The sequence below is a fragment of the Macaca nemestrina genome, chromosome Y (assembly GCF_043159975.1).
Source record: "Macaca nemestrina isolate mMacNem1 chromosome Y, mMacNem.hap1, whole genome shotgun sequence".
In the NCBI taxonomy this organism is placed as follows: Eukaryota; Metazoa; Chordata; class Mammalia; order Primates; family Cercopithecidae; genus Macaca; species Macaca nemestrina.
The window spans coordinates 7073367-7094457 of NC_092146.1; positions in this window are offsets into that span (position 1 = coordinate 7073367).

A 21091-nucleotide genomic window follows, 5' to 3' on the forward strand; every position below is an offset into this window, starting at 1 on the left:
GTGACCTATAATGAAGCTGAAGGAGAGACCTTAACCCAGGTTCCACATGGATCAGTCAGTACCATCTTGGCTTCTTCATGCCACCCCCTCCATAATATCAAAAGAACTACAGAATAAAAGCTTTTGGTTAAGTGGTCAGTTAGAAGTTCCTCATCATTAGAGTGCCCCAGAGTATACCCTTGTCACCTCTTCCCCATGATCCTTTCTTCTCTGACTCCATTTTATTGTTTCCTTAGACATTTTATTTTCAGTTCTAAAATGGATATTTTCTTTGCAATGTTAAATTTGCTTTTGACATTCTGTTAACTGTTTGTGCAAGTGTCCAAGGCAGGACACTTGATTGTATGAGATCCCCTATTGTTTTGACTCTGGGATGCCAGAGTCATGTTGTTCAGTGACCGCAACTTGGTCTTGGGTTCACTGTTTGCTACCACACTGGTGCCCAAGAGTTCTTGGCATTTGGGGACCCTCCTTGACAGAAACTCAGGCTCTGTGTTTTCAGTTTTGATATTGGTTGCCCCCTCAGATGCCGTGGGGTTTTCAGCATTGACATTCCATGTAGGATTGTGAGTTACATAGACATTATTTGGGGGAATATTGATCTTGCCTTTTTCTTTCTGAAATTAGAAGTTATTTTTATAAAAGCCAGTTGCAGGCCCCTTTTTGTTTGCTTGCTTACTGCTGTCTTTCTCAAACCCCTCTTGTTCAAAGGCATTGGGAGTTTCCAGGTCCCTTGCCTGATGGATGGTTACCTACAGTGGTATACAAGTGGCCATCTGAATATTTTTATGGTGTCTCTGCTACTGGGTAGATTCACTGGCAAGTATGGGCCTTTGAGGTCTTCCCTTGGGCAACACTATTTACTCTTTCACTTCCTCCCTTCTTCAGTCACATTTGTTTAGCCAAGCTCTCTGCCCAACTCTTGCTCTTTGTGGAATTTAGGTTCAGCATCCAATTGCCCATTAGTAGCTCATAATCCCCTTTCATAATGCCTTGCTGTGTATATTTTATTGAAAGTGGAAATGTAAAAGGAAGAAGGAATGAAATATTTGCTAAAGCAAGGCTGACTAAAACCCCCTGTAGTTCCTTACAGGTGATCTGTAAGAGACTTACTACACATAGGGTCAACAGTAACCATCCTGAAGAACTTGGCACTAGAGTGTTTTTTAGACAAATGGAGTACATACAAATTATTAGATAAGTTGAAGAAGAAAAATCCCATTTACTATTGCAACAATGTTTGGGTTCAATACAAAATGGCAATCCAACAAATTTGGCCTAGGCATTGTTCTTTATATTATAACGATATTGTACAATCAGATTTGCTTCGTAGAAAGGAGGAAAAATGGAAAGAACTTTCTTATGTGCAGGCTTTTTGGCCCTCTATCGGGATCTAAACCTAAGAGCTAACCATAGAATGTATCTGGCTTGTGATACTCTTCGACATTCAGAAGGTGCATCAGATGTGCTATAGGACCTCCTACTAGCTGCTCCCCTGGTATGCCTGTGATCTTGTCTTCAGAGTTTCCTTAGTCCCCTAGTTCTGAGGGAGCACACTAGTTATTACATGCAGGATTTCACCACAAGGTCATAGGTCACCCCTTCGCCTTATCCAACAAGCCCTGGCTTATATCCTCTACTGTCTAAGGAAGTAAGTCCAACCAGTACTGCCAGGATTGAGGTCCCATGTTAGTCCCCAAACCCAAACTTGTGTCTATTGTGGGAGGTATCTCATAGAGACGGAGGAACAACTGAAGTATATGTACTATTTTTCATTTCTGGTTTTGCTGTATACAAGGAAGAAATTTCTGTTTTCAGAGCATTTAGGGAAGTTCATAGAGGAGTTTGTGAAGTTGACAATATCCTCTGATTTAACTTGGCTCAGTATGCAAATATTATTATTATTATTGTTATTATTTTATTATTATACTTTAAGTTCTAGGGTACATGTGCACAACATGCAGGTTTGTTACATATGTATGCATGTGCCATGTTGGTGTGCTACACCCATTAACTTGTCATTTACATTAGGTATATCTCCTAATGCTATCCCTCCCCCTCACCCCTCCCCACAACAGGACCCGGTGTGTGATATTCCCCTTCCTGTGTCCAAGTGATCTCATTGTTCAATTCCCACCTATGAGTGAGAACATGTGGTGTTTTGTTGTCGGTTCTTGCAATAGTTTACTGAGAATGATGGTTTCCAGCTGCATCCATGTCCCTACAAAGGACATGAACCCATCCTTTTTTATGGCTGGCATGCAAATACTGTTATCTACTTGTACTATAGATGAATAATAAAGAATTCCAGGTACTACTTATAAGCACACATACAGAATGGCTGTGTGTAACCCAGACCATGCAATTTATTGTGTGGGAGGAGATGCAGTTCCAGATCTAGACCTCAGTGGGATTACCAGAAAAGGTCTCAAGATCTCAAATGTGGAAATCACATACTAACTTGTTTAGTTGTAAGACAATGTGTGTGATTACGTCAGTTAATTACGATAAAGTCAGAAAAATAACTCAAGGAAAACAGGAAAATCCCACTCTAATTCAGGGCTTTTTGGTTGAGGCAATCAGGAAATACACTAATATATACCTTGACTCCCAGGAAGTGTGAGCTCTTCTGGGGGTGTATTTTATTACTCAGTCTTCCCCCTGACTTGGATAAAGCAAGAAATAGCAATTTGACCCTAATATCCCGGAGACACTCTTAGATATTGCCTTTGGGGTTTACAATAATAAGGACAGGGCAGAGGAAGAGGCAAAAATCAAAAGAACTGTCTAGAAAGCACAATTGTTAGTGGCAACTTTAGGCCCACTCCTGCTTCTGAGTTACCCTCCTCAAAGAAATGTGTGACATTGGCATCTAGGGTGCTCAGATGAGCATCCCTCACTTACCAGCCGCCTCAGTCAAAATCAGCACTTGTCTTCTGTATGCAAGAAGGTCACTGGAATGATTGCACCAGGATTAAAAGAGAGTTTGAGATATTCGGACTCATAATGGCCAAAAAAGTAAGAGGATGGATAAGGCCTAAGATTCTCTATATCTCCCACTGGACACCTTACCACCTCCACAGAGGAGCCTCAAGTAACCCTTGATATAGCAGACACAAATATTGAGTTCTTATTGGACACAGAAGATGCCTACTCAGTTTTAACCCATTTCCCAGGGCTCAGTTTTCCCACTCTTGTACAGTAACAGGAATTGATGGTCAGTCAAGAATGAGGAGATTCACCTACCCACTTGGTTGCATTGTAAAGCACCATATATTTTGCCAGAGGTTTTTAATATTATACCTGAGAGTTTTATCCTATTACAAGAGACTTGTTTTCCAAACTACACATCACAGCTCACTTTAAAGTGCCCTATGAGAGGGAAACAGACCAGAAGGAATGCTTCTCCTATCTTCAAATATTTGCCTTTACACAGATAAGGAGAAGAACTGCCTTCCATGACATATTGCTTCTCTAGTAGACCCCTCTGTTTGAAATATGGAACTTTCTAGTAGAGCTGTTAATGTACCCCCAGTCCAGACTGTTCTAAAACCCAGTGTTAATTACCTGTGTGGGAAAAAAAGCCACAGTATCCTGTGAATCCTGAGGCTCAAAGAGACATTCATCCCTTAATAATGAGGGCCTAAAGGTATGACTATAATAGCCGTGTCACTGTCCATGTACACCCCATTCCACCTGTAAGGAAATCAATTGAGGAATATAAATTTATTTTGACTCTAAGGGGATTTAAATGGGACAGTAGTCTCAGTTCACCCATTAGTTCCTAATACTTGTACAATACTGACTGAAGTATCTGAAGATGCTCATTGATTCACATGGTTAGATTTAAAGGATGTTTTCTTTTATTTATCTTTACACCCATACTCCCAGTATATTTTTGCTGTTGAATGGACTGATCCAGACCCTCATGCTGCATCTCAACTTACCTGAACAGTTCTTCTCCAGAATTTTAGATACATTCCCCGTCCCTTTGGCAATGCATTGGCCTAGGAGTTAAGGAAACTGCAGTTAACTAATGGGTCTCTCTTGCAATATGTAGATAACTTATAAATATCTAGATCTACCAGGGAATACTTTCCCAGGACCACAATTCATCTCCTTAATTTTCTAGAAAAGCAAGAATATAATGTACCCCCCACAAGGCCCAGATCTCTGTGAAAAGATTAAATATTTGGGGTATGTATTCACACTTGGGACAAGGACTTTGACCCCCAAAGTGAAAACATCAGGGGTCACAGTGACCCAAGTGAGACCCTCTTGGTCCTCCAACCCCCTCTGACTAAGAAACAGTTGAGAGCCCTTTTGGGAATGGCAAGTTTCTGTGAGATCTGGATTCCCTGGTTTGGTCTTACAGCAAAGTCACTACATAAGCTCTAAAAGGGAGAGGTAATGAGCTTTTGAATTGGGATGGAACCTGCCAACAGGCGTTCTTGACCCTAAAAGAAAACCTAAAACATCTCCTGCTTTTGGACTCTCTAACTTCAAAAAATCTTTACCCTCTATGTACCCAAAAAACAAGGAATGGTTTGAATGTCCTACCTCAAAGGCCCAGGAAGAGCCCTAGACTTAGTGGCTTACCATTCTAAACAGCAAAATCAGATAACAGCTAGGTGGCCAGGATCCTTGGGTTCTGTGGAAGCCACTGCTCTATTAGTAGAAGAAGCCAGTAAGTTTACCTTGGGATAATAATTAGATGTCATAACCCCCACCAAGTACAGGGGGTTTTAGAAGCAAAAGGATATGAATGGTTAACAGGGGGTCACTTATTTAATAACAGGTTTTTCTTCTTGACACCCCAGATGTAACCCTTATAATGTGTTGAGTTTTAAATTCTGATATCCTGTTGCTACACTTCACATCGCAGTAAACAGACACCCAACTCACTTCCCTCCTGTGTGGAAACTATAGCAGGTCTGATCTGAAAGATTAGCCTCTGTCTATTCCTGATGAGTGGTTAACAGATAGGAGTAGCTTTATACATGAGAGAGTAAGAAAGGCAGGTTTTGTGGTATTTAGTCAACAAGAAGTCACTGAGGCAAAACTTTACTTCCCCAGGTTTCTGTTGAAGAAGCAGAATGAGTTGTTCTAATCAGGGCTCTCCAATTAGGAAAGACTTGAGAGTCAATATATTTCATGATTCCAAATACAGGTTTCTTATTCTCTGTGCTCATGCTGTTACATGAAAAGAAAGAGGAGTACTAAGACCTAAAGTATCCCCAATACAACATCACTGAGATTTGATGCTGTCCAGCTCCAAAAGAAAGTAGCAATTATTCACTGTAGGGGACATCAAAAAGGAAGTGCCTCTCTTATTAAATAAAATGCTCTGGCAGAAACAGCAGCTAAGACTATGGCTAAAGAGACGCCAGTTTTATAGGTCACTGTCTAATGCCAGGTGCTGCACCCATGTTACGATCACCGCACTATATACCCCTGAGGAATTTAAATGGGCAGAATGGAAAGGTTTATACAAGGATTCATCAGGACGGTTACTAAAAAGCAACTAACTCTTGTAACCTGAGCCTGACCAATGCAAAATAATTAAGCATTTTCATGACTTCTCACATTTGGAGTGGTGTCAATTGAATTTTCACTATTCAATTGAATTTTCCAAATCTTCTCTGGAAACAAATTAGTCTAGACTGTAAAGAGGGTCACCAGGGCCTGTGAATTTTGTGACCGTCATGATCCAGGAAGCCACCTCATACCTCCACGTCTACTCAAATTTTAGAAACATTGAGGGACATAACCTGGGACAACTGGCAAATAGATTTTTCTCAGATACTACCTTATAGAGGATGAAAATATTTGCTAGCATTTATAGATACTTTCACCAAGCGGTTGAGATTTACCATACAAGGCATTAGAAGTGTCTAATTTTCACTTAAAGAGATGACTGTAAGGTTTGGATTATCTAAATGTCTGCAGAGTGATGATGGACCTTTCTTCACACCTAAAGTGACCCAGCAGCTTTTCTTCATCCTTAAGCATTGCCTATCACCTTTACTCCTCCTGGAGTTCTCAATTCTCAGGTAAGGTAGAAAAGCTAATCATGTTTTAAAAGGACATTAGAAAAGCCATGAAAGGAGACCTCAGAGGCCTGGGTTTCTCTCCTAGCCATAGCCCTTTTACACCTAAGACTGGGCCCAAAAGGAAATTCATTCATTTATGTGATGAATTATATTTATTGATTTGTGTATAACTAGCCTTGCATCATGGGGATGAAGCTGACTCATCATGATGGATAAGCTTTTGGATGTGCTGCTGAATTTGGTTTGCAGTATTTTGTTTGAGAATTTCTGCATTGATGATCATCAGATATGTTGTCCTAAAGTTTTCTTTTTCATTTTATCTCTGCCAGATTTTTGTTGAGGTATTATCAATGATACTTGCCTTATAAAATGAGTTAGAGTGAAGTTCCTCCTTTTTAATTGTTTGAAATAATTTCAGAGAAAATGATTCCAGCTCCTCTTTATACCTCTGCCAGAATTCAAATGTAAATCTACCTGGTTCTGGGCTTTTTTAAGTTGGTAGGGTATTTATTAGTGCCTCAATTTCAGAACTTTTTGTTGGTCTGCTCAGAGATTCAACTACTTTCTGGCACCCCTCATGATTATATGACTAATGTTCATGGTCATGATACTATGAAATGACTTAAGCTCTGGAATGAAATTAGCAAAAATGACCCCAAATATTGCTGGCCATAATGGTGATCTTATGATATCACTAGATGAATTTGTCTGCATGCTCAAATGTAATGGAAGCTATTGAACCTTACAAGTATAATCAGTCATTTTACAATTTGTACTTTGAGCTGTCTAAAAGAAATGAAGAATTGTTTATAGCTTCTCTGAAAGAGAATAAATAAAAATGTAACAAAAGTCTTTATAAAATAGAAAAAAAGAGAAAATGGAACAAGCAAAAAATGTATGGAGTTGACTCTTCATTTTTTTTTTTTTTTTTGGACCTACTTCTTCTACCTTTCTCTTTCTTACTCCTTCTTCCATCACAGCTCTTCTTTCTTCTACAATACTTCCATTCCCTCTCTCAACTTCCATATATTCAGTTCTGTTTCAAATACTCCTTTCCCGCACTCTGACTCAGCATTATGGACCTCCTAGTTTCCTTTATGATTATAGGAGACAATGGTAATCCTGCCAGGTCAGTTTGTTCCCCAGGTAAAATTGGCGTTCTGTCTGTCACTAATCCCTTTCTCAATTCCTTATTAAATTCTTTAATACTTTGCCACTTGTCAGTTTGATTTGTTAATTACCAACTATCAGCCTGAATATTCAGATCGCTATTCTCCAAAACTACATAGAGAGGGTGGAGAAAGATGACATTATGGAAGCCTATACCATTTGTCTCCCCCCAGGAACACTGAATTTTCACAACAATCTGTATGTCACAAGAATAGAGCACTTTCACAGAAACCAAAAAATTAGGTAAGCAAACACAGTACCTGGTTTTAACCTCATATTACTGAAAAATACATTGAATAGGGTAAGAAAGACAGTCTTATATCACTGACACCACTCCTCCCCATGACCCAGTAGCAGTACAGAAAGAGTCTGAACACTTGGGAAAGGAAAAGAACAGTGACTGGGGGACTTTATATAGAACTCAGTGCTACCCTGTCACAGTGGAGAGCAAAGCTATGCTGGGCTCAACCAGCACCTATAAAAGAAGAGAGCATTTGAACCAGACAGAGGAGTATTTTTCATTCTAGCAGTTGGAACTTCAGTCTCTGAGAATGGCTTGCCAGTGTGCAAAGGGTTCTGAGATCCTGGGTAAATCTGAAAGGCAGTCTAGGACACAATGACTTCAATTCTTGGGCAGTACATAAAACTCTGAGTTGAGCTCAGAGCCAGCAGAATAGCTACACAAGCTAGAGAGACACTAGCTGAGGTAACTAAGGAAGTGCTTATGCCACCCCTTCCCCAACCTCAGGCAGTACAGATTGCAGCAAGGAAAGTGATTGCTTTCTTCTGCCTAAGAAAAGGAGAGCAAAGAGTAGAGGACTTTGTCTTGCACCTTGTATACCAGCTTAACCACAGTAGGATAGTACATGAGGCAGAGCCATGAATCACCCATTGCAGGGGCAGGATTCATCACCTGCTTACTAAAGAGCTCTTGGGCCCTAAATAAACAGCAGTGATACCCAAATAGTACACCATAAACCTTGGGCTCTGAAATGTACTAACTTAAGGTGTGACTCAACACATTCCCAGCTCTAATGGATATGGTGAAATATTTCTTTATCTGAGAAAAGCAGAAACAAAAATAAAGGGGACATTGTCTTTTATCTTAGGTACCAGGTTAGTCTCAGTGGAATGGAGCAACAAGTAGGCTCTTCGGGTCCCTAAGTGCAAGTGTAGACTTCCAGACAGCATTTCTGGACCTGCCTTGAGCCAGGGAGGAATTCACTGCTCTGAAGAATGAGTCCCAGTTCTGGAAGCGTACTCCGCAAGCTGACTGAAGAGCCCTTTGTCTGTAACTGAACACCTTCAGTCGCCTGGCAAAGCACCACCATGGGCCCGTGGTGTTGGTGGTCTAAGAGAGAGGCTTCTGTGCTTATAGAAAGGAAATAAAAGGGGAGCGAGAACTTGGTTTTTTGGTTTCCGTGCCAGGTTGGTTGCCATGTAATAAAATCTCTGAGGTTTTACACTCCAATCCCTGGATCACAGAAAGCATTACTGGACCAGCCTGAGGAACTTATTACCTTAAAGGGAAGGACACAAACCAGGTTGGCATAAGCACCTGCTGATCATAGAGCCCAAGGCCTTGAGAAAACATGGGTGGTAGCCTGGGAGTTGTTACAGCAGACCTTGGGTGACAGTCAGTGCTGTACTGGCTTCAAGTCTAACCTAGTACTGTCACAGCGGTGGTGGCAACAGGAGTGCTTGCATCATTATATCCACAATTCTACGGTGCTCAACAGTGAGAGAAAGCTATCAATTGTTTGGGAGAAAGTAACAGAAAAGAACAACCTCTGTCAGGTAATATAAAGACTTATTCCCGATTTTATTTAAAACTATTAAGATAGTACCTGTATGAATCTGCAAAAAAACACAACATTATTGGGCTTGGGGCACAAGTCCCTATGAATAATTGAAAACTCTTCTCAAGAAGGAGGCACACAAATAAGCCCATACTGTGAAGACCACAATAACTATCTAATTATTTAATGTCCAGAGACCAATGAATATCTATAAGCATCAAGACAAAGCATGAAAACATGACATTACCAAAGGAGTTAAAAGTTACCAGGGACAATCCTGGGGAAACACGTGACCTTTCAGACAGAATTTGATAGCTAGTTGAAGGAAACTAAAAAAAAAATCAAAATAACATAAAGAAAAGATTCAGAATTCTATTTCAACAATTTAACAAAAAGATTGAAATAATTAAAAAGAAACAAAAATAAAAATAGTACAGTTGAAAGATGCAGTTGACACACTGATGAATTCCTCAGCCTCTTATAGCAGAGCTGGTCAAGCGGAAGAATTAGTGAGCTTAAATATAGACTATTTAGAAATACACAGTCAGAAGAGATTTAAAAAAATAAAGAAGAATAAACTGTGTTGACAGTATTTAGAAAATAGTATTAAAAGGGCAAATATGTGAGTTATTGGCCTTAAAGAGGAGGTAGAGCAAGAATAGAAAGTTTATTCAAAGGAATAATAGAGAATGGTCCACATCTAGAGAAAGATATCAATATTAAAGGAAAATAAGATTATAGAACACCAAGAAATCTTTACTCAAAACTACGTCAAGATATTTAAAAGGCAAAATCTCAAGGGTCTGGATAAAGAAGATAAAGTATCCTAAAAGAAGCAAGATTAAAAACAAACAAACAAAAACACCAAATAACACACAATGGAACTTTAACATGTCTGACAGCAGGTTTTGAGTGGAAACCTTACAGGACAGCAGGAAAGCCATTACACATTTAACTTGTAACATTCTTAGTTCTGAAGGGAAAAAAACCCATAAAATAGAGTATCTGCTTAAAATAATCTTTCAAGCATGAAAGAAAAATGAAGTCTTCCAGACAAAAGAAAGCTGAAGGATTTCATACACAGCAGACATATCCTAAAAGAAATATTAAAAGTAATTTTGTAATCTGAAAAACAGAATGTTAACGAGCAAGAAACCAACAGAAGGTACAAAATTCACTGGTAGTGGCAACACACATAGAATAAAATAGAAAGATGCAGAACATTACAATACTGAATTGTGCTATATAAGCTACTCTTACCTTGAATAAAAACAGTAAATAATGAACTAATCAAAAATAGTAACTACAAATTTCCAAAATATAAACATTGCAATAAGACATAAAGAAAAACAAACAAAAAAAGAAGTGAGGAGATAAAGTGTACAGCTATTGTTAGATTATTTTTGCATGTTTGTTTATGCAATCAATATTATGTGGTCAGCTTAAAATAATTTTGTTAATAATTTTAAGTTAATAATTTTAATTAAATAATCTTAAATTGGAATTTTATTAATTTAATCTAATTATTTTGATTTTTATAAAGAGTTCTTTTAAATTGTACTTTAACTTCTAGGGTACATGTGCACAACATGCAGGTTTGTTATATACGTATACATGTGCCTGCCATGTTGGTGTGCTTCAGCCATTAACTCGTCATTTACATAAGGTGTATCTCCTAATGCTATTCCTCCCCTACTACTCCCACCCCACGATAGGCCATGGTGTGTGTGTTCCCCACCGTGTCCAAGTATTTGCATTGTTCAGTTACCAACTATGAGTGAGAACATGTGGTGTTTGGTTTTCTGTCCTTGCGAGAGTTTGCTCAGAATGATGGTTTCCAGCTTCATCCATGTTCCAAACAAAGGACATGAACTCATCTTTTTTTTATGGCCGCATAGTATTCCATGGTGTATATGTGCCACATTTTCTTAATTCAGTCTATCATTGATGGACATTTGGGTTGATTCCAAGTCTTTGTTATTGTGAATAGTGCTGCAATAAACATAGGTGTGCATGTGTCTTTATAGCAGCATGATTTAAAATCCTTTGGGTATATACCCAGTAATGGAATGGCTGGGTCAAATGGTATTTCTAGTTTTAGGTCCTTGAGGAATTGCCACACTGTCTTCCACAATGGTTGAAATAGTTTACAGTTCCACCAAGAGTGTAAACGTGTTCCTATCTCTCCACATCCTCTCCAGGACCTGTGGTTTCCTGAATTTTTAATGATTGTTATTCTAACTGGTGTGAGATTGTATCTCATTTTTGTTTTGATTGGCATTTATCTGATGGCCAGTGATGAAGAGCATTTTTTCATGTATCTGTTGGCTGCATACATGTCTTCTTTTGAGAAGTGTCTATTCATATCCTTTGCCCACTTTTTGATGTAAATTTTTTTGAGGTCTTTGTAGATTCTGGATATTAGCCCTTTGTCAGATGAGTAGATTGCAAACATTTCCTCACATTCTGTAGGTTTCCAGTTCACTCTGATGATAGTTTCTTCTGCTGTGCAGATGCTCATTAGTTTAATTAGATCCCATGTGTCAATTTTGGCTTTTGTTGCCACTGTTTTTATTGTTTTAGACATGAAGGGCTTGCCCATGCCTATGTCCTGAATGGTATTGCCTAGGTTTTCTTCTAGGATTTTTATGGTTTTAGGTCTAACATTTAAGTCTTTAATCAATCTTGAATTAATTTTTGTATAAGATATACAGAAGGGATCCAGTTACAGCTTTCTACATATGGCTAGCCAGTTTTCCTAGCACTATTTATTAAATAGGGAATCCTTTTCTCATTTGTTGTTTTTGTCAGGTTTGTCAAAGGTTGTAGATGTGTGGTATTATTTCTGAGGGCTCTGTTCTGTTCCGTTGGTCTATATCACTGTTTTGGTACCAGACCATGCTGTTTTGGTTACTGTAGCCTTGTAGCATTGTTTGAAGTCAGGTAGCATGATGCCTCCAGCTTTGTTCTTTTCGCATAGGATTGTCTTGGCAAGGCAAGACAAGCTTTTTGTTCCATGTGAACTTTAAAATAGTTTTGCCAATTCTGTGAAGAGAGTCACTGGTAGCTTGATGGGGATGGCATTGAGTCTATAAATTTGGTTCCTCCTATCCATGTGCATGGAATATTCTTCCATTTGTTTGTATCCTCTTTTATTTCATTGAGCAGTTGTTTGTAGTTCTCCTTGAAGGGGTCCTTCACATCCCTTTTAAGTTGTATTCCTACATACTTTATTCTCTTTGAAGCAACTGTGAATGGGAGTTCACTCATGATTTGGCTCTGTCTGCTGTTGGTGTATAGGAAAGCATGTGATTTTTTCACATTGATTTTGTATCCTGTGACTTTGCTGAATTTCCTTATCAGTTTAAGGAGATTTTGGGCTGAGAAAATGGGGTTTTCTAAATATGCAATCATGTCATCTGTAAACAGGGACAATTTGACTTCCCTTTTCCTAATTGAATACCGTTTATTTCTTTCTCCTGCCTGATGGCCCTGGCCAGAACTTCCAACACTATGTTGAATAGGAGTGGTGAGAGAGGGCATCCCTGTCTTGTGCCAGTTTTCAGAGGGAATGCTTCCAGTTTTTGCCCATTTACTATGATACAAAAATGCTTACAATTTTGTTGTGGGTTTGTCATAAATAGCTCTGTTATTTTGAGATATGTCCCATGAATACCGAATTCATTGTCAGTTTTTAACATGAAGGCTGTTGAATTTTGTCAAAGGCCTTTTCTACATTTATTGAAATAATCATGTGGTTTTTGTCTTTGGTTCTGTTTATATGCTGGATTATGTTTATTGATTTCCATATGGTGAACCATCCTTGCCTCCCAGGGATGAAGCCCACTTAATCATGGTGGATAAACTTTTTGATGTGCTGCTGGATTCGGTTTGCCAGTATTTTATTGAGGATTTTTGCATAGATGTTCATCTGGGATATTAGTCTAAAATTCTCTTTTTTTGTTGTATCTCTGACAGGCTTTGGTATCAGGATGATGCTGGCATCATAAAATGAGTTAGTGAGGATTCCCTCTTTTTCTATTGATTAGAATAGTTTCAGAAGGAATGGTACCAACTCCTCCTTGTACCTCTAGTAGAATTCAGCTGTGAATCCATCTGGTCCTGGACTTTTTTGGTTGGTAGGCTATTAATTATTGCCTCAATTTCAGAGCTTGTTATTGGTCTATTCAGGGATTCAACTTCTTCCTGGTTTAGTCTTGGGAGGGTGTATGTGTCCAGGAATTTATACATTTCTTCTAGATATTCTAGTTCATTTGCATAGAAATGTTTATAGCATTCTCTGGTGGTAGTTTGTATTTCTGTGGGATCAATGGTGATATTCTCTTTATCATTTTTTATTGCATCTATTGTATTCTTCCCTCTTTTCTTCCTTATTAGTCTTGCTAATGGTCTATCAATTTTGTTGATCTTTTCAAAAAACCAGCTTCGCTGATTTTTTGAAGGGCTTTTTATGTCACTATCTCCTTCAGTTCTCTTATCTTAGTTATTTCTTGTCTTCTGCTAGCTTTTGAATGTGTTTTCTCTTGCTTCTCCAGTTCTTTTAATTGTGATGTTAGAGTGTTGATTTTAGATCTTTCCTGCTTTCTCTTGTGGGCATTTAGTGCAACAAATTTCTGTCTACACACTCCTTTAAACATGTCCCAGAGAATCTGGTGTGTTGTGTCATTGTTCTGTTTGGTTTCCAAGAGCATGTTTATTTCTGCCTTCATTTTGTTATGTACCGTTGTCATTCAGGAGTAGGTTATTCAGTTTCCATGTAGTTGAGTGGTTTTGAGTGAGTTTCTTAATCCTGAGTTCTATTTTGATTGCACTGTGTTCCTAAAGACAGTTTGTTACAATTTCTGTTCTTTTACGTTTCCTGAGGAGCACTTTACTTCCAACTATGTGGTCAATTTTGGAATAAGTGTGATGTGGTACTGAGAAGAATGTATATTCTGTTGATTTGGGGTGGAGAGTTCTGTAGATGTCTATTAGTTCCGCTTGGTGCAGAGCTGAGTTCAATTTCTGGATATCTTTGTTAACTTTCTGTCTCGTTGATCTATCTAATCTTGACAGTGGAGTGTTATTATAGACTCCCATTATTATAGTGTGGGAGTCTAAGTCCCTTTGTAAGTCTCTAAGGACTTGCTTTATGAATCTTGGTGCTCCTGTTGGGTGATTATATATTTAGGATCGTTAGGTCTTCTTGTTGAATTGATCCCTTTACCATTATGTAATGGCTTTCTTTGTCTCTTTTGATCTTTGTTGGTTTAAAGTCTGTTTCATCAGAGACTAGGATTGCAACCCCTCCTTTTTTTTTTTTTTTTTTTTCCATGTGCTTGGTAGATCTTCCTCCTTCCCTTTATTTTGAGCCTATTTGGGTTTCTGCACATAAGATGGGTCTCTTGAATACAGCACACTGATGGGTCTTGATGCTATCTAATTTGTCAGTCTGTATCTTTTAATTGGAGGATTTAGCCCATTTACATTTAAGATTAATATTGTTATGTGTGATTTTTATCCTGTCATTATGATATTAGCTGATTATTTTGCTCTTTAGTTGATGCAGTTTCTTTTTAGCATCGATGATGTTTACATTTTGGCATGTTTTTGCAGTGGCTGGTACTGATTGTTCCTTTCCATGTTCAGTGCTTCCTTCACGAGCTCTTGTAAGGCAGGCCTGGTGGTGACAAAATCTCTCAGCATTTGCTTGTCTGTAAAGGATTTTATTTCTCCTTCACTTCTGAAGCTTAGTTTGGCAGGATATGAAATTCTGGGTTGAATATTATTTTCTTTTAGAATATTGAATATTGGTCCCCACTCTATTCTGGCTTGTAGAGTTTCTACTGAGAGACCTGCTGTTAGTTTGATGGGCTTCCCTTTGTGGGTAACCCAACCTTTCTCTCTGGCTGCCCTTAACATTTTTTTCTTCATTTCAACTTTGGTGAATCTGACAATTATGTGTCTTGGAGTTGCCATTCTCAAGGAGTATCTTTGTGGCATTATCTGTATTTCCTGAATTTGAATGTTGGCCTGCCTTCCTAGGTTGGGGAAGTTCTCCTGGATGTTATCCTGAAGAGTGTTTTACAACTTGGTTTCATTCTCCCCACCACTTTCAGGTACACCAATCAGACCTCGATTTGGTCCTTTCACATAGTCCCATATTTCTTGGAGGCTTTGTTCTTTTTTTTTTTTTTTTTTTTTTTTTTTTACTCTTTTTTTCTCAAAACTTCTTTTCTTGCTTCATTTCATTCATTTGATCTTCAATCACTGATACCCTTTCTTCCAGTTGATTAAGTCAGTTACTGAAGCTTGTGCATTCTTCACGTTGTTCTCATGCCATCGTTTTCAGCTCCATATGGTCATTTAAGGACTTCTCTACACTGGTTATTCTAGTTAGCCATTCGTCTAATCTTTTTTCAAGGTTTTTAGCTTCTTTGCAATGGGTTCAAACTTCCTCCTTTAGCTCGGAGATGATTGATTGTCTGAAGCCTTCTTCTCTCAACTCGTCAAAGTCATTCTCCATCCAGCTTTGTTCCATTGCTGGCAAGGAGCTGTGTTCCTTTGGATGGAGAGAGGTGCTCTGATTTTTAGAATTTTCAGCTCTTCTGCTCTGTTTTTTCTCCACCTTTGTGGTTTTTATCTACCTTTAGTCTTTGATGATGGTGATGTACAAATGGGGTTTTGGTGAGAATATCCTTTCTGTTTGTTAGTTTTCCTTCTAACAGACAGGACCTTCAGCTTCAGGTCTGTTGGAGTTTGCTGGAGGTCCACTCCAGACCCTGTTTGCCTGCATATCAGCAGTGGAGGCTGCAGAACAGCAAATATTGCTGAACAACAGATGTTGTTGCCTCATCGTTCCTCTGGAAGCTTCATCTTAGAGAGGTACCTGGCCTTGTGAGGTGTCAGTCTGCCCCTACTGGGGGATGCCTCCCAGTTAGGCTACTTGGGGGTCAGGGACCCACTTGAAGAAACAGTCTGTCTATTCTCAGATGTCAAACTCGGTTCTGGGAGAACCACTACTCTCCTCAAAGCTGTCAGACAGGGACATTTAAATCTGCAAAGCTGTCAGACAGGGACATTTAAATCTGCCTTTTGTTCAGCTATGCCCTGCCCCTAGAGGTGGAGTCTACAGAGGCAGGCAGGCCTCCTTGAGCTGTGGTGGGCTCCACCCTGTTCAGGCTTCCAGGCCACTTCGTTTACTTACTCAAGCCTCAGCAATGGTTGGCGCTCCTCTCCCAGTCTTGCTGCTGCCTTGCAGTTTGATCTCAGATTGCTATGCTAGCAATGAGGGAGGCTCTGTGGGTATGGGACCCTCTGAGTCAGGCACAGGATATAATCTCCTGGTGTATTGTTTGCTAAGACCCTTGGAAAAGCACAGTATTAGGGTAGGAGTGACCCTATTTTCCAGGTTTGTCTGTCAGGGCTTCCCTTAGCTAGGAAAGGGAATTCCCTTACCCCTCATGCTTCCTAGGTGAGGCGATGCTTCGCCCTGCTTTGACTGTCACTCAGTGGGCTGCACCCACTGTCCTGTACCCACTGTCTGACATGCCCCAGTGAGATGAACTGGGTACCTCAGTTGGAAATGCAGAAATCATCCATCTTCTGCATCGATCATGCTGGGAGCTGCAGACTAGAGCTGTTCCTATTCATCCATCTTTGAATGGACCCCCATTCTTGTCAATTGTGATTGACCATAGCTATTCTAAAATCTTTGTCATCCACAGAAAAATTATTGTTTTATATTGATTGTTCTAAAAAGTAGTTTATAATCACCTAGATTCTAAAATTTACTTATTTAAGAAAATTCGTAGAATAAACTCTGACAAATACTCCTATATGCAGGTTTCAGATAACTTTACAGATCAGACCTTTAGACTAGAAAAAAGCCCTTCTGTGACTTAAACTAAAACACTAATGCGTTTATCAAGACTGTTGACTAAATGTCAAGCAGTACAAAAGTTAATTACATGCAATTAAACTAAAGAGTAAGATAATTTTTGGTGAACTTTTTGTTTGAAACAATTCTTTGTTTCATTTTTCAGAGTAAAAAACCTTTTTTTTCTTTATTTGAGCTATTTATAGCTTATAACAATTGGGTTAAGTAACAGAATTTACCTTTCTTTCTACCTGATATCTTTAGAATTTAGAAACTATTCATGAATCTTGTTACATTAGGGCAATGTAGTCATTTGTACAAGTTCAATGAAATATGATTTTTTTTTTTTTTTGGTAACCAAACACAATGGGGACCTAATTATTTTAACAAGACTTTGAGTAGAATACATATTTTTAGATAAAATTCCAGCAAAGCTAGCTTTTAAAGAACCTATATGACCAATTACTGTTTTTGCTACACTTTATACAATACTTTATACAAATAATCAGGCCAAATTTAATAAGGCTAAAACTTATTTTACACAGGGAACTGGAGAAATAAAAATTATGTTTAAAAAGAGAACTATAATAAACTATTATTAGATTCCAGCTCTGACAACTGTTTTTTAGTCTTTATTGTTTTCCTAAATTTCAGACTAAATCCTGAATTATTTCCTGACTACAAGTCTTCATAAGACAACTGTGTTGTAATTTACTTTATGATGTTTTTATTTAGTTCTATAATAAAATAAGTTCATTTCTTTCTATTCTAACACACACATTGTCTTTTGATTGTACATTATGTTTCTACTATTAAAATGATTATTATTTGTCATTTATTGTTTTACTTCTGCAAAGTACTTTTACTTTTTCTTCTAAGAAAATCAGAATCATGACATTCCAAAGATTAGAAATGATTTAACAAGCCTGCAAATCTCTTTCAATTAGAATCCCACTAGGCGGAATCTGTTTTCCATTTTTGCACACTGTTATTAAAGTTTTATACCTGCAGGCACTCTCCCTCTAGGCCCGGGAAATATCATAGAAGATGTTGGCTTGCAAAATTATAAGGGCCAGTTTTGAGTTATAGAGTTTCACATTCCACAAACATATAATTGATGACATTTTCCTCATTCTAAAAAAATTCTTGCCAATGAAATCACAGAGGCCATAACAACTCAACAAACAATATTAAATCCCCTGCTAACATGGTATGAAATTTAAGTTTTGATGCATGAGCCTTACCATCTCTTGTCCTTTTTGGCTACATTTTTTTACCCATGGGTTCCCTTTTGTTGTAATTTCACCAAGGCACCAAAAAGTAACTTTTCTGTTGTTTGAGATAATACCCAGAGTTCTTTGTTTTACTTTCAAAAAGATTAAGGAACATGGACAAGGATAATCTTGGAGTGAAAGTTTAATAAGCAAAATAGGAAAGCACTCTGCTAGCAGAGAGAGAGGACTGAATGGAATGCCCACTATAAGGATAATTCTAGGTTTTTTGTGAGCTGGAATTGGTGAAGCAATGTTCTTAGTCTGTGGACTGTCTTGGAGAATGTGTGCAATGGAATGCTGGCTGTTTTGGAGAATGTGTGGTTTAATATTTGGAGGTGGATAACCTGTAGTTGAGAGAAAACAATTTGGGTTAAAGCATTAAATAATCAAGCCCCAAACATTAATACAAGACATAAAAGGAGACACTGTCCTATTAGGGGAGCTAACCAGGCTCAAACAAGGCCAATTTGTAAACAAATAGAATTGTAGGGCCAAGTGTTGTGGCTCATGCCTCCAATCCCACCACTTTGGGAGACTGAAGTAGACCAACCACTTGAGGCCAAGAGCCTGAGACCAGCCTGTCCACTGGCCAGTGAAATCCTGTCTCTACTAAATGTGTGTGTGTATGTATGTGTATATATAAATATGTATTTTATAATATATAATGATACATTTATTTTTACATTTATATATTATATAATTTGATAATATTTATAAATATAAATTAGACAGGGATAGTGGCATGCACCTGTAGTCCCAGCTACTTTTGAGTCTGAGGCACAAGAATTGCTTGAACCCAGGAGGTGAAAGTTGCAGTGAGCCAAGGTCATGTCACTGTATTCCATCCTGGGTGACAGAGTGAGATTCTGTATTTTAAAAAAAAAAAAGAAAAGAAAAAGAAAAGAAAAGAAAAGAAAGAAAAGAAAAGGGACTGCAGCTAACTGGGACCAGAATTTGCATTTTCCCTTAATTTGTCAACGATTCTAATTTGGTTTTTAAGCACTTATAGATTCTCATCTACCTGACTGGAATTGTTGATCCAGAGACAGCATGTCTCATTTAAGAGTGTACAGACGCCCCCTTCTTCAGCCATAAGGACATTGAGAGTTTGTCTATTTTGCATTATCACTAAGGCTAGAGAGTTTATGGACTGCTGTTGTGCTTCTATCATTGCCCCAGGTGCCTTCTACCCTTGTTGCATTATGATGGAAATATTAAACACCAGTCTTTCAAGAAGGGGAATACCACCAAGCCAAAATAGGCCTCTGACTACTGCATGTCCTATTCCTGGTTTTTCTAATATAGGATTGTCTTGTGCATGCACTCTCTATTCTCATTCTAGTTACATTTCCATATAATCACATACATTTACATAATCTCCCACTTTTATGTGCATGAGAATATACTTTTCAAAAAAGGGCAAATTAGGGATATCACTTGATGATGTCACCATCTCAGTGGGGTTTTAAAATAGCAGATTAGGTCCACTGCTACTATAATGAAAGTTTCTCTCCAGTGCCTGTGGAATATTAAGTGTAGCCAGGAACCATGAAGAAAGTAAGGCCCCGTCTCCTGAAGGGATGGTTCTAAGTTGTAGTTTGTAAGAGTTCCAGCTAGATTTAGTCCAGGTCTTATAAAATTGCCTTCCCTACATCTAATGGGAATATCTTTAGGATAATGACATTCACACTTATTGTAGTCATCCTCAGTACCATTTAGAACTTTACATGCTGGATAGGAAGAGTGTTTTTGACAAGTAGAGTTTCAAAAACTAGGGACACAGTGGGTCCTGGTAGATATCTTAGACAACCCTCCTTAAAGGGGCTATTGGTCCAGAAATCCCCTGTTTGTCTACAAATTTGAATTTGCGGAGAGCTGCCATTATTAAACATTATACAGGGACCTGGAGTTCCATGTGTGGGCATATTTGGAAAGCACGATGTGTTATTTATTACCTGATAGTAAAGTTCTCAAAGGGCAACATTTTTGCCCAGGGGTAGCCATTCCCATTAGGAATTCCACTCAGGAGGTCTGGTTGGATTGCTAAATTTTTTCCATCATCTTTCCCAATGTTTGATGTTAATCTTGTTCAGTTTTAGTCTCCCGATTTCATTGCCTTTGCCAATTATGAGCATAGTGTTGTAATATTTAAGGTTTCCCAAGTATAGTCCTTTTCCTCTGCTTTTAAAGCAGATTAAAGCATTTGGTATCGTTTCATTAACCTTACCTAGTTTAAGGATGTGAGTTTTACCCTCAAGGAGTGTGTTTCTCTGGGTGACGTTAAAAATGCTCCCATACCATGTTTCATTTTTACCTATTAAATCCTCAATGGTTAAAAGTAAAACGAGCAAAGGGAACACTAAATTAGTGAGTTCTGTGTCATCAAAGTGCCCTTGGGTGTTATTAAACTGAGCAAATTATTTAGGGAAAACCCAGCTGTCCATCAAGGCAATGGCTAATTTGTAAGGGACAAATGATATGAGACATTGCTACATTTAACAGTGAATGTTAGTAAACTTGATAGTAACAAAATCATCATGTTTATTTTTTATCTGTGACTACTATGCCTGCTATAAGAATAATAACTAAGCAAAAAATTATGAAAGTTGAGACACTTTGCCTGATGTTTTACTCAGAAGGTGCCACAAAATGTAGTCCTACTGCAAAGTGCAAAATACCACAATTCCTACAAGAATGGTATAATCAAGTTTCATTTAAAATGTTACTGAAAGTATTTAGTAAGATAAGCATGGGGTACAGCTGAACAGATAGTTCTCATTCACTTACTTACCTTCTGTAATTTTCAGTTTGAAACCCCCTGAATCTTCATACTGATATCTGGGAAGCTCCTCCGAGCTGTCAGGTGTTCATCCTACTCCATTTCAGGCCTTAACATGAGTGTGATGAATTCAAGAG